Source organism: Mobula hypostoma, chromosome 26 (genome assembly GCF_963921235.1).
Source record: "Mobula hypostoma chromosome 26, sMobHyp1.1, whole genome shotgun sequence".
Classification (NCBI taxonomy): Eukaryota; Metazoa; Chordata; class Chondrichthyes; order Myliobatiformes; family Myliobatidae; genus Mobula; species Mobula hypostoma.
In genome coordinates, this window is record NC_086122.1 from 1,153,117 (window position 1) to 1,165,122 (window position 12,006).

Below are 12,006 nucleotides of genomic sequence, written 5' to 3' on the forward strand. Positions count from 1 at the left end.
TGTGATAGCAGGATTCTATTAACCAATGGATGGTTATGTATAGTTTTGTTTTCAGATACAATGCTGTATGATATGACTGTGGACTGAGTTTTGGCGGGGAGTCAGAAGAGAGACGGGGAGTCAGAGGAGAGACGGGGAGTCGGAGGAGAGACCGGGAGGACAGTGGATGAGGTTTTTGGCGGGGAGTCGGAGGAGAGACAGGGAGGACGGTGGAGAGAGTGGAGTTGGAGGAGAGACGAGGAGGATGGAGGAGAGACGAGGAGGACGGTGGACGGGGTTTTTCGGGGGGAGTCGGAGGAGAGACGAGGACGGTGGAGAGTCGGGGAGTTGGAGTAGAGAGGAGGAGGACGGTGGAGAGACGGAGAGGATGGCGGACGGGGTTTTTGGGGGGAGAGTCGGAGGAGAGACGGGGAGGTCGGTGGAGAGACGGGGAGTCGGAGGGGAGACGGGGAGTCGGAGGAGAGACGAGGAGTCGGAGGAGAGACGGGGAGACGGTGGAGAGACGGGGAGTCGGGGGAGAGACGGGGAGACGGTGGAGAGACGGGGAGTCGGAGGGGAGACGGGGAATCGGAGGAGAGACGGGGAGGTCGGTGGAGAGACGGGGAGTTGGAGGGGAGACGGGGAGTTGGAGGGGAGACGGGGAGTCGGAGGGGAGACGGGGAGTCAGAGGAGAGACGAGGAGGATGGTGGAGAGACGAGGAGACGGAGGTGAGACGGGGAGTCGGAGGAGAGACTGGGAGGACAATGGACGTGCGGGGGTTTTTGGGGGGGAGTCGGAGGAGAGACGGGGAGGTCAGTGGAGAGATGGGGAGTCGGAGGAGAGACGGGGAGGACGGTGGAGAGATGGGAAGTCGGGGGAGAGACGGGGAGTCGGAGGAGAGACGGGGAGTCGGAGGAGAGACGGGGAGTCGGAGGAGAGGTGGGGAGTCGGAGGGGAGACGGGGAGTCGGAGGAGAGACGGGGAGGACGGTGGAGAGATGGGGAGTCGGAGGGGAGACAGGGAGTCAGAGGAGAGACGAGGAGGACGGTGGAGCGATGGGGAGTCGGAGGGGAGACGGGGAGGACGGTGGACGGGGTTTTGACGGGGAGTCAGAGGAGAGACGAGGACGGTGGAGAGACAGAGAGGATGGCGGACGGGGATTTTGGGGGAGAGTCGGATGAGACAGGGAGTTGGAGGAGAGACGAGGAGTCGGAGGAGCGACAGGGAGTCAGAGGAGAGACGAGGAGGACGGTGGAGAGAAGGGGGGTCAGAGGAGAGACGAGGAGGACAGTGGAGAGACGGGGAGACGGAGGAGAGACGAGGATGTCGGTGGAGAGACGGGGAGACGGAGGAGAGACGAGGATGTCGGTGGAGAGACGGGGAGACGGAGGAGAGACGAGGAAACGGAGGAGAGACGAGGATGTCGGTGGAGAGACGGGGAGACGGAGGAGAGACGAGACGGAGGAGAGACGAGGATGTCGGTGGAGAGACGGGGAGTCAGAGGAGAGACGGGGAGTCGGAGGAGAGGTGGGGAGACGGAGGAGAGACGGGGAGGACGGTGGAGAGATGGGGAGTCGGAGGAGAGACGGGGAGTTGGAGGAGAGACGTGGAGTTGGAGGAGAGACGGGGTGTCGGAGGAGAGACGAGGAGGATGGAGGAGAGACGGGGAGGACGGTGGAGAGACGGGGAGGACGGTGGAGAGACGGGGAGTTGGAGGAGAGATGAGGAGGACGGTGGAGAGATGGGGAATCGGAGGAGAGACGGAAAGTCGGAGGAGAGACGGGGAGGACGGTGGACGATGTTTTTGACGGGGAGTCAGAGGAGAGACGGGGAGGATGGTGGACGGTGTTTTTGCAGGGGAGACGGAGGAGAGACAGGGAGTCGGAGGAGAGACGAGGAGGACGGAGGAGAGACAGAGAGGATGGCGGAGGGGGTTTTTGGGGGAGAGTCGGAGGAGAAACGGGGAGGACGGTGGAGAGATGGGGAGTCGGAGGAGAGACGGGGAGTTGGAGGAAAGACGTGGAGTTGGAGGAGAGACGGGGTGTCGGAGGAGAGACGAGGAGGACGGAGGAGAGACGGGGAGGACGGTGGAGAGACGGGGAGTTGGAGGAGAGGTGGGGAGGATGGTGGAGAGACTGGGAGTTGGAGGAGGGATGAGGAGGACGGTGGAGAGACGAGAGTTGGAGGAGAGATGGGGAGGATGGTGGAGAGACGGGGAGTCGGAGGAGAGACCGGGAGTCGGAGGAGAGACGGGGAGTCGGAGGAGAGACGGGGAGGACGGTGGAGAGACGGGGAGTCGGAGGAGAGACCGGGAGTCGGAGGAGAGACGGGGAGGATGGTGGAGAGACGGGGAGTCGGAGGAGAGACGGGGAGTTGGAGGAGAGACGGGGAGGACGGCAGAGAGACGGGAGTTGGAGGATAGATGGGGAGGACGTTGGAGAGACGGGGAGACGGAGGAGAGGCGGGGAGGACGGTGGAGAGACGGGGAGGATGGTGGAGAGACGGGGAGGACGGTGGAGAGACAGAGAGGATGGCGGACGGGGTTTTTGGGGGAGAGTCAGAGGAGAGATGGAGGAGTCGGAGGAGAGACGGGGAGTTGGAGGAGAGATGAGGAGTCGGAGGAGCGACGGGGAGTCGGAGGAGAGACAGGGAGTCGGAGGAGCGACGGGGAGTCGGAGGAGAGACGAGGAGGTCAGTGGAGAGACGGGGAGTCGGAGTAGAGGCTGGGGAGTCGGAGGAGTGACGAGGAGGATGGTGGAGAGGTGGGGAGTCGGAGGAGAGGCGGGGAGGACGGTGGAGAGATGGGAAGTCGGATGGGAGACGGGGAGTCGGAGGAGAGACGGGGAGGACGGTGGACGATGTTTTTGACGGGGAGTCAGAGGAGAGACGGGGAGGATGGTGGACGGTGTTTTTGCAGGGGAGACGGAGGAGAGACAGGGAGTCGGAGGAGAGACGAGGAGTCGGAGGAGAGACAGAGAGGATGGCGGAGGGGGTTTTTGGGGGAGAGTCGGAGGAGAGACGGGGAGGACGGTGGAGAGATGGGGAGTCGGAGGAGAGACGGGGAGTTGGAGGAGAGACGTGGAGTTGGAGGAGAGACGGGGTGTCGGAGGAGAGACGAGGAGGACGGAGGAGAGACGGGGAGGACGGTGGAGAGACGGGGAGGACGGTGGAGAGACGGGGAGTTGGAGGAGAGATGAGGAGGACGGTGGACGATGTTTTTGACGGGGAGTCAGAGGAGAGACGGGGAGGATGGTGGACGGTGTTTTTGCAGGGGAGACGGAGGAGAGACAGGGAGTCGGAGGAGAGACGAGGAGGACGGAGGAGAGACAGAGAGGATGGCGGAGGGGGTTTTTGGGGGAGAGTCGGAGGAGAAACGGGGAGGACGGTGGAGAGATGGGGAGTCGGAGGAGAGACGGGGAGTTGGAGGAAAGACGTGGAGTTGGAGGAGAGACGGGGTGTCGGAGGAGAGACGAGGAGGACGGAGGAGAGACGGGGAGGACGGTGGAGAGGCGGGGAGTTGGAGGAGAGGCGGGGAGGATGGTGGAGAGACTGGGAGTTGGAGGAGAGATGAGGAGGACGGTGGAGAGACGAGAGTTGGAGGAGAGATGGGGAGGATGGTGGAGAGACGGGGAGTCGGAGGAGAGACCGGGAGTCGGAGGAGAGACGGGGAGTCGGAGGAGAGACGGGGAGGACGGTGGAGAGACGGGGAGTCGGAGGAGAGACCGGGAGTCGGAGGAGAGACGGGGAGGATGGTGGAGAGACGGGGAGTTGGAGGAGAGACGGGGAGGACGGCAGAGAGACGGGAGTTGGAGGATAGATGGGGAGGACGTTGGAGAGACGGGGAGACGGAGGAGAGGCGGGGAGGACGGTGGAGAGACGGGGAGGATGGTGGAGAGACGGGGAGGACGGTGGAGAGACAGAGAGGATGGCGGACGGGGTTTTTGGGGGAGAGTCAGAGGAGAGATGGAGGAGTCGGAGGAGAGACGGGGAGTTGGAGGAGAGATGAGGAGTCGGAGGAGCGACGGGGAGTCGGAGGAGAGACGGAGTCGGAGGAGCGACGGGGAGTCGGAGGAGAGACGAGGAGGTCAGTGGAGAGACGGGGAGTCGGAGTAGAGGCTGGGGAGTCGGAGGAGTGACGAGGAGGATGGTGGAGAGGTGGGGAGTCGGAGGAGAGGCGGGGAGGACGGTGGAGAGATGGGGAGTCGGATGGGAGACGGGGAGTCGGTGGAGAGACGGGGAGGACGGTGGACGATGTTTTTGACGGGGAGTCAGAGGAGAGACGGGGAGGATGGTGGACGGTGTTTTTGCAGGGGAGACGGAGGAGAGACAGGGAGTTGGAGGAGAGACGAGGAGTCGGAGGAGAGACAGAGAGGATGGCGGAGGGGGTTTTTGGGGGAGAGTCGGAGGAGAGACGGGGAGGACGGTGGAGAGATGGGGAGTCGGAGGAGAGACGGGGAGTTGGAGGAGAGACGTGGAGTTGGAGGAGAGACGGGGTGTCGGAGGAGAGACGAGGAGGACGGAGGAGAGACGGGGAGGACGGTGGAGAGACGGGGAGGACGGTGGAGAGACGGGGAGTTGGAGGAGAGATGAGGAGGACGGTGGAGAGATGGGGAATCGGAGGAGAGACGGAAAGTCGGAGGAGAGACGGGGAGGACGGTGGACGATGTTTTTGACGGGGAGTCAGAGGAGAGACGGGGAGGATGGTGGACGGTGTTTTTGCAGGGGAGACGGAGGAGAGACAGGGAGTCGGAGGAGAGACGAGGAGGACGGAGGAGAGACAGAGAGGATGGCGGAGGGGGTTTTTGGGGGAGAGTCGGAGGAGAAACGGGGAGGACGGTGGAGAGATGGGGAGTCGGAGGAGAGACGGGGAGTTGGAGGAAAGACGTGGAGTTGGAGGAGAGACGGGGTGTCGGAGGAGAGACGAGGAGGACGGAGGAGAGACGGGGAGGACGGTGGAGAGACGGGGAGTTGGAGGAGAGGCGGGGAGGATGGTGGAGAGACTGGGAGTTGGAGGAGAGATGAGGAGGACGGTGGAGAGACGAGAGTTGGAGGAGAGATGGGGAGGATGGTGGAGAGACGGGGAGTCGGAGGAGAGACGGGGAGTCGGAGGAGAGACGGGGAGGACGGTGGAGAGACGGGGAGTCGGAGGAGAGACCGGGAGTCGGAGGAGAGACGGGGAGGATGGTGGAGAGACGGGGAGTTGGAGGAGAGACGGGGAGGATGGCAGAGAGACGGGAGTTGGAGGAGAGATGGGGAGGACTTTGGAGAGACGGGGAGACGGAGGAGAGGCGGGGAGGACGGTGGAGAGACGGGGAGGATGGTGGAGAGACGGGGAGGACGGTGGAGAGACAGAGAGGATGGCAGACGGGGTTTTTGGGGGAGAGTCAGAGGAGAGATGGAGGAGTCGGAGGAGAGACGGGGAGTTGGAGGAGAGATGAGGAGTCGGAGGAGCGACGGGGAGTCGGAGGAGAGACAGGGAGTCGGAGGAGCGACGGGGAGTCGGAGGAGAGACGAGGAGGTCAGTGGAGAGACGGGGAGTCGGAGTAGAGGCTGGGGAGTCGGAGGAGTGACGAGGAGGATGGTGGAGAGGTGGGGAGTCGGAGGAGAGGCGGGGAGGACGGTGGAGAGATGGGGAGTCGGAGGGGAGACGGGGAGTCGGAGGAGAGACGGGGAGGACGGTGGACGATGTTTTTGACGGGGAGTCAGAGGAGAGACGGGGAGGATGGTGGACGGTGTTTTTGCAGGGGAGACGGAGGAGAGACAGGGAGTCGGAGGAGAGACGAGGAGTCGGAGGAGAGACAGAGAGGATGGCGGAGGGGGTTTTTGGGGGAGAGTCGGAGGAGAGACGGGGAGGACGGTGGAGAGATGGGGAGTCGGAGGGGAGACGGGGAGTCGGAGGAGAGATGGGGAGGACGGTGGACGATGTTTTTGACGGGGAGTCAGAGGAGAGACGGGGAGGATGGTGGACGGTGTTTTTGCAGGGGAGACGGAGGAGAGACAGGGAGTCGGAGGAGAGACGAGGAGTCGGAGGAGAGACAGAGAGGATGGCGGAGGGGGTTTTTGGGGGAGAGTCGGAGGAGAGACGGGGAGGACGGTGGAGAGATGGGGAGTCGGAGGAGAGACGGGGAGTTGGAGGAGAGACGTGGAGTTGGAGGAGAGACGGGGTGTCGGAGGAGAGACGAGGAGGACGGAGGAGAGACGGGGAGGACGGTGGAGAGACGGGGAGTTGGAGGAGAGGCGGGGAGGATGGTGGAGAGACTGGGAGTTGGAGGAGAGATGAGGAGGACGGTGGAGAGATGGGGAATCGGAGGAGAGACAGAAAGTCGGAGGAGAGACAGGGAGGACGGTGGACGATGTTTTTGACGGGGAGTCAGAGGAGAGACGGGGAGGATGGTGGACGGTGTTTTTGCAGGGGAGACGGAGGAGAGACAGGGAGTCGGAGGAGAGACGAGGAGGACGGAGGAGAGACAGAGAGGATGGCGGAGGGGGTTTTTGGGGGAGAGTCGGAGGAGAGACGGGGAGGACGGTGGAGAGATGGGGAGTCGGAGGAGAGACGGGGAGTTGGAGGAAAGACGTGGAGTTGGAGGAGAGACGGCGTGTCGGAGGAGAGACGAGGAGGACGGAGGAGAGACGGGGAGGACGGGGAGTTGGAGGAAAGACGTGGAGTTGGAGGAGAGACGGGGTGTCGGAGGAGAGACGAGGAGGACGGAGGAGAGACGGGGAGGACGGTGGAGAGACGGGGAGTTGGAGGAGAGGCGGGGAGGATGGTGGAGAGACTGGGAGTTGGAGGAGAGATGAGGAGGACGGTGGAGAGACGAGAGTTGGAGGAGAGATGGGGAGGATGGTGGAGAGACGGGGAGTCGGAGGAGAGACGGGGAGTCGGAGGAGAGACGGGGAGGACGGTGGAGAGACGGGGAGTCGGAGGAGAGACCGGGAGTCGGAGGAGAGACGGGGAGGATGGTGGAGAGACGGGGAGTCGGAGGAGAGACGGGGAGTCGGAGGAGAGACGGGGAGGACGGCAGAGAGACGGGAGTTGGAGGAGAGATGGGGAGGATGGTGGAGAGACGGGGAGTCGGAGGAGAGACGGGGAGACGGAGGAGAGACGGGGAGGACGGTGGAGAGACGGGGAGTCAGAGGAGAGACCGGGAGTCGGAGGAGAGACGGGGAGGATGGTGGAGAGACAGGGAGTCGGAGGAGAGACGGGGAGGATGGCAGAGAGACGGGAGTTGGATGAGAGATGGGGAGGACGTTGGAGAGACTGGGAGGACGGTGGAGAGACGGGGAGTCGGAGGAGAGATGGGGAGGACGGTGGAGAGACGAGGAGTCGGAGGAGAGATGGGGAGTCGGAGGAGACACGGGGAGGACGGCGGACGTGCGGAGAGGCTCCGGTCGATCACTCTGGGTGGTCCCGAGCCGTGAGTCGACAGAATCCGATAGGTCGTCAGGAATCAATTGAGCTCCAACGATTGTGCACGAAGATCTTGGACTTTGATAAGTATTGGTGCCTTTTTTTTCATTACTTTCCTCTCTGTATCCAATTTATATTAATGTCATAGAACTAGTAATATCTTTAAAGTGTACTTGGTAAAACATACTGGGTGTGCTGGCTGATGATTGATGTTTGGGATTGATTTGGGCGGCTACCGACCCTGTGGGGAGTGTTGAGGCAGGTCCTGGGTGGGATTTCCCCTAAACATATACGAGCCAATATAACGGAACGTTACACTTTTTTTTCCAATAGCACTAACAAACCTCCCTGCAAGGATATTGGTCCCCTTGTAGTTCAGGTGTAACCCGCCTCTCTTGTACAGGTCCCACCTGCCCCAGGAAGAGGTCCAAATGATCCTGAAATCTGAAACCCTGCCTCCTACACCAGTTCCTCAGCCATGTGTAATTTATCTTTTATTATTACATAATAATTCAATAAAAGGAAACGAGTTAGGACAGGTGACAGAAGTGTGTGTAGGGAAACACATTCGTTCCAGTGATCATAACACCATTAGTTTCAACTTGATCATGCATAAAGATAGACCTAGTCCTAGGGTTGAGGTTCTATACTGGAAAAAGGCCAAATTTGAAGAAATGAGAAAGGATCTAAAAAGCATGGATTGGGACAGGTTGTCTCTGGCAAGGATGTGATCGGTAAGTGGGAGGCCTTCAAAGGAGAAATTTTGAGAGTGCAGAGTTTGTACGTTCCTGTCAGGATTAAAGGCAAAGTGAATAAGAATAAGGAACCTTAGTTCTCAAGGGATATTGGAACTCTGATAAAGAAGAAGAGAGAGTTGTATGACATGTACAGGAAACAGGGAGCAAATAAGGTGCTTGAGGAGTATAAAAAGTGCAAAAAAATACTTCAGAAAGAAATCAAGAGGGCTAAAAGAAGACATGAGGTTGCTTTGGCAGTCAAGGTGAAGGATAATCCAAAGAGCTTCTACAGGTATATTAAGAGCAAAAGGATAGTAAGGCAGACATCCCACCTCTCCCGGGAGTTCCGGGAATCTCCCGCATATCGATAGCAGCTCCCTGATGCCCGCAAATTATATACGATATCCCAGAAATCGATTTTTTAGAGAGGGGAAATCGATTTTTTGGAGAGGGCGAGGGAAAAAAAAGAAAGAAAGAAAATGAATGAATCCTGCTTGATCTTTCTTTGTGCTAAGTAGACCTCTCAGTTTTCTGTGTGGGCGGGCTTTACAGTCGACCTCTCTCTCTCTTCCATATTCCATCAGTTCAGTTACTACCGTCTGTAATGACGCTGAAATCATCCGGACTATTGTCGGTGATGAAGTACAAAAGCCTGGCGAAGAAATTCCCAAGGCTGGCAGTGACAACCTGATTACGCGAGGCTGTCCTTTGTGGGGCGGGGGGGGGGCGCGGTTGGAATCTTATAGGGGATTAGAGCGGGGTTTAAATTGGAGCGAAGTTCCAAAATCATCCGCTAAGACATCTTTAAAAATGTGCTTGCAGCAAGCAAATTCTTCTGTTTTTGTTTCCTGAATCATTTCCACTTACAGGTACATCAAAGCCTGCAATGGGCTGGGTTTAAGCGCAGCTGTTTTCAGAAGAAAAAACGATTTTAATAAATACTCAGCCCCCACCAAGGTCTCATCATAGGACAGCGAACTGTTTGCCAGTGCTGCACACTTTATATGCATTTTGAATTACACTTTATTAAATAATGTGGTAATATATTGTTTTATGTGGTGTGCGTGATATATGTATTGTGGCTACACCGTGGTCCGGACAGAGGTGGTTTCGTTTGTGGACAATCAGCCAGATGACAATAAGCTTGAACTTGAAGATACAGAACTTCTAAATCATTCATTTAAAATCCTCCATTTTGATGTAAAAAAGTAAGTTCTGATCCCAACTATTGCAGGCAATGTGTGTGTGTGTGTGTGTGTGTGTGTGTGTGTGTGTGTCTGTGTGTGCGTGTGTGTGTGTGTCTGTGTGTGTCTGTGTGTCTGTGTGCGTGTGTGTGTGTGTGTGTGTGTGTGTGTGTGAGACTACAGACGTATATGCAATCGGACCTTGTCCGAATGGATGTTAAGCAGTGCACACCTGTAATACGGATACACCTTATGCTTTTATTTCTTTTAGGGGCCACAACATATGAGGGAGGCTAAGCGCAGGGAAGGCTGCTCAAGTATTTCACAGTTCTTTTCAGCAGAAAGCCAAAGTCTGACAGAGAAGTTCACTAGAGCTGATGTGTACTTTACATGTTTCATCGTTGAGTATAACCTGCCATTCCAGGTGTGTAAGCACACAGGTAAGCTATTCAGGAAAACGTTTCCTGATTCAGAACTAGCAAAAAACTATGCCTGCTCATCAACCAAGACAGCAGCTATTGTGAACATGGCACATTAAGACAGAATTCAGAAGTCAGCTGTCTCACAAAACACTTGTGAATTTGATGTCTTGCAAAATTAACAAATTCATTGATACAGACTGCTATGAGGTTGAGACCACCCTGAAATGAGTTTTTGCAGGGTGGGATGTCTGGTAAGGGATAAAATTGGTCCTCTTGAATATCAGAGTGGTCGGCTATGTATGGAACCAAAAGAGATGGGGGAGATCTTAAATGGGTTTTTTGCGTCTCTATTTACTAAGGAAACTGATGTGGAGTCTATGGAAATAAGGCAAACAAGTAGTGAGGTCATGGAACCTATACAGATTGAAGAGGAGGAGGTGCTTGCTATCTTGAGGCAAATCAGAGTAGATAAATCCCCAGGACCTGACAGGGTATTCCCTCGGACTTTGAAGGAGACTAGTGTTGAAATTAGAGGGGCCCTGGTAGATACATTTAAAATGTCGGTATCTATGGGTGAGCTGCCGGAGGATTGGAGGATAGCTCATGTTGTTCCGTTGTTTAACAAAGGCTCTAAAAGTAATCCGGGAAATTATAGGCTGGTAAGTTTGACGTCGATACTAGGTAAATTATTGGAAGGAGTACTATGAGATAGGATCTACAAGTATTTGGATAGACAGCGACTTATTAGATTATGAAGACACATAGTCCTCTTTTATTGTCATTTAGTAATGCATGCATTAAGAAATGATACATTATTTCCTCCGGTGTGATATCACAAAACACAGGACAGACCAAGACTGATAAAACTGACAAAAACCACGTAATTATAACATATAGTTACAAACAGTGCAACAATACCATAACTTGATGAAGAAGTCCATGAGCACAGCAAAGTTCAAAGTTTCTCAAATGTCCCACATCTCACGCAGATGGGAGAAGAAAGAAAAACTCTCCCTGCCATGCCGACCACAGTCCGACTCTGAGTCGTCCGAAAACTTCGAACTCTGATCAGCTCTCCGACACCAAGTACTGAGCGCCATCTCTGTCCGAACGATTCGACCTCCTTCTTTGTCGCCAAAAGCAGGCAAGGCCGGGGATTTTAAGGCCTACCCTCTGAAAGATTCCTGACCACACAGTAACGACAGCAGCGGACGGATGTTTCAGAAGTTTCTCCAGATGTTCCTCTGTGCTTTCACGACCATTCTCCATCAAATCAGAATTGTCCAGGGAGAGTCAACATGGATTTGTGCGTGGTAGGTCATGTTTAACCAATCTGTTGGAGCTTTTCGAGGAGGTTACCAGGAAAGTGGATGAAGGGATGTTGTCGACATGGACTTCAATAAGGCCTTTGACAACGTCCCACATGGGAGGTTAGTTGGGAAAATTCAGTCGCTAGGTACACATGGGGAGGTAGTAAATTGGATTAGACATTGGCTCAATGGAAGAAGCCAGAGAGTGGTAGTGGAGGATTGCTTCTCTGAGTGGAGGCCTGTGACTAGTGGTGTGCCACATGGATCAGTGCTGGGTCCATTGTTACTTGTCATCTATATCAATGATCTGGATGATAATGTGGTAAATTGGATCAGCAAATTTGCTGATGATACAAAGATTGGAGGTGTAGTGGACAGTGAGGAAGGTTTTCAAAGCTTGCAGAGGGATTTGGATTAGCTGGAAAAATGGGCTGAAAAATGGCAGATGGAGTTTAATGCAGACAAGTGTGAGGTATTGCACTTTGGAAGGACAAACCAAGGTAGAACATATAAGGTAAATGGTAGGGCACTGAGGAGTGCAGTGGAACAGAGGGATCTGGGAATACAGATACAAAATTCCCTAAAAGTGGCATCACAGGTAGACAGGGTCGTAAAGAAAGCTTTTGGTATATTGGCCTTTATAAATCAAAGTATTGAGTATAAGAGTTGTAACGTTATGGTGAGGTTGTATAAGGCATTGGTGAGGCTGAATTTGAAGTATTGTGTGCAGTTTTGGTCACCAAATTACAGAAGGATAGAAATAAGGTTGAAAGAGTGCAGAGAAGGTTTACAAGGATGTTGCCGGGACTTGAGAAACTCAGTTACAGAGAAAGGTTGAATAGGTTAGGACTTTATTCCCTGGAGCGTAGAAGAATGAGGGGAGATTTGATAGAGGTATATAAAATTACGATGGGTATAGATAGAGTGAATGCAAGCAGGCTTTTTCCACTGAGGCAAGGGGAGAA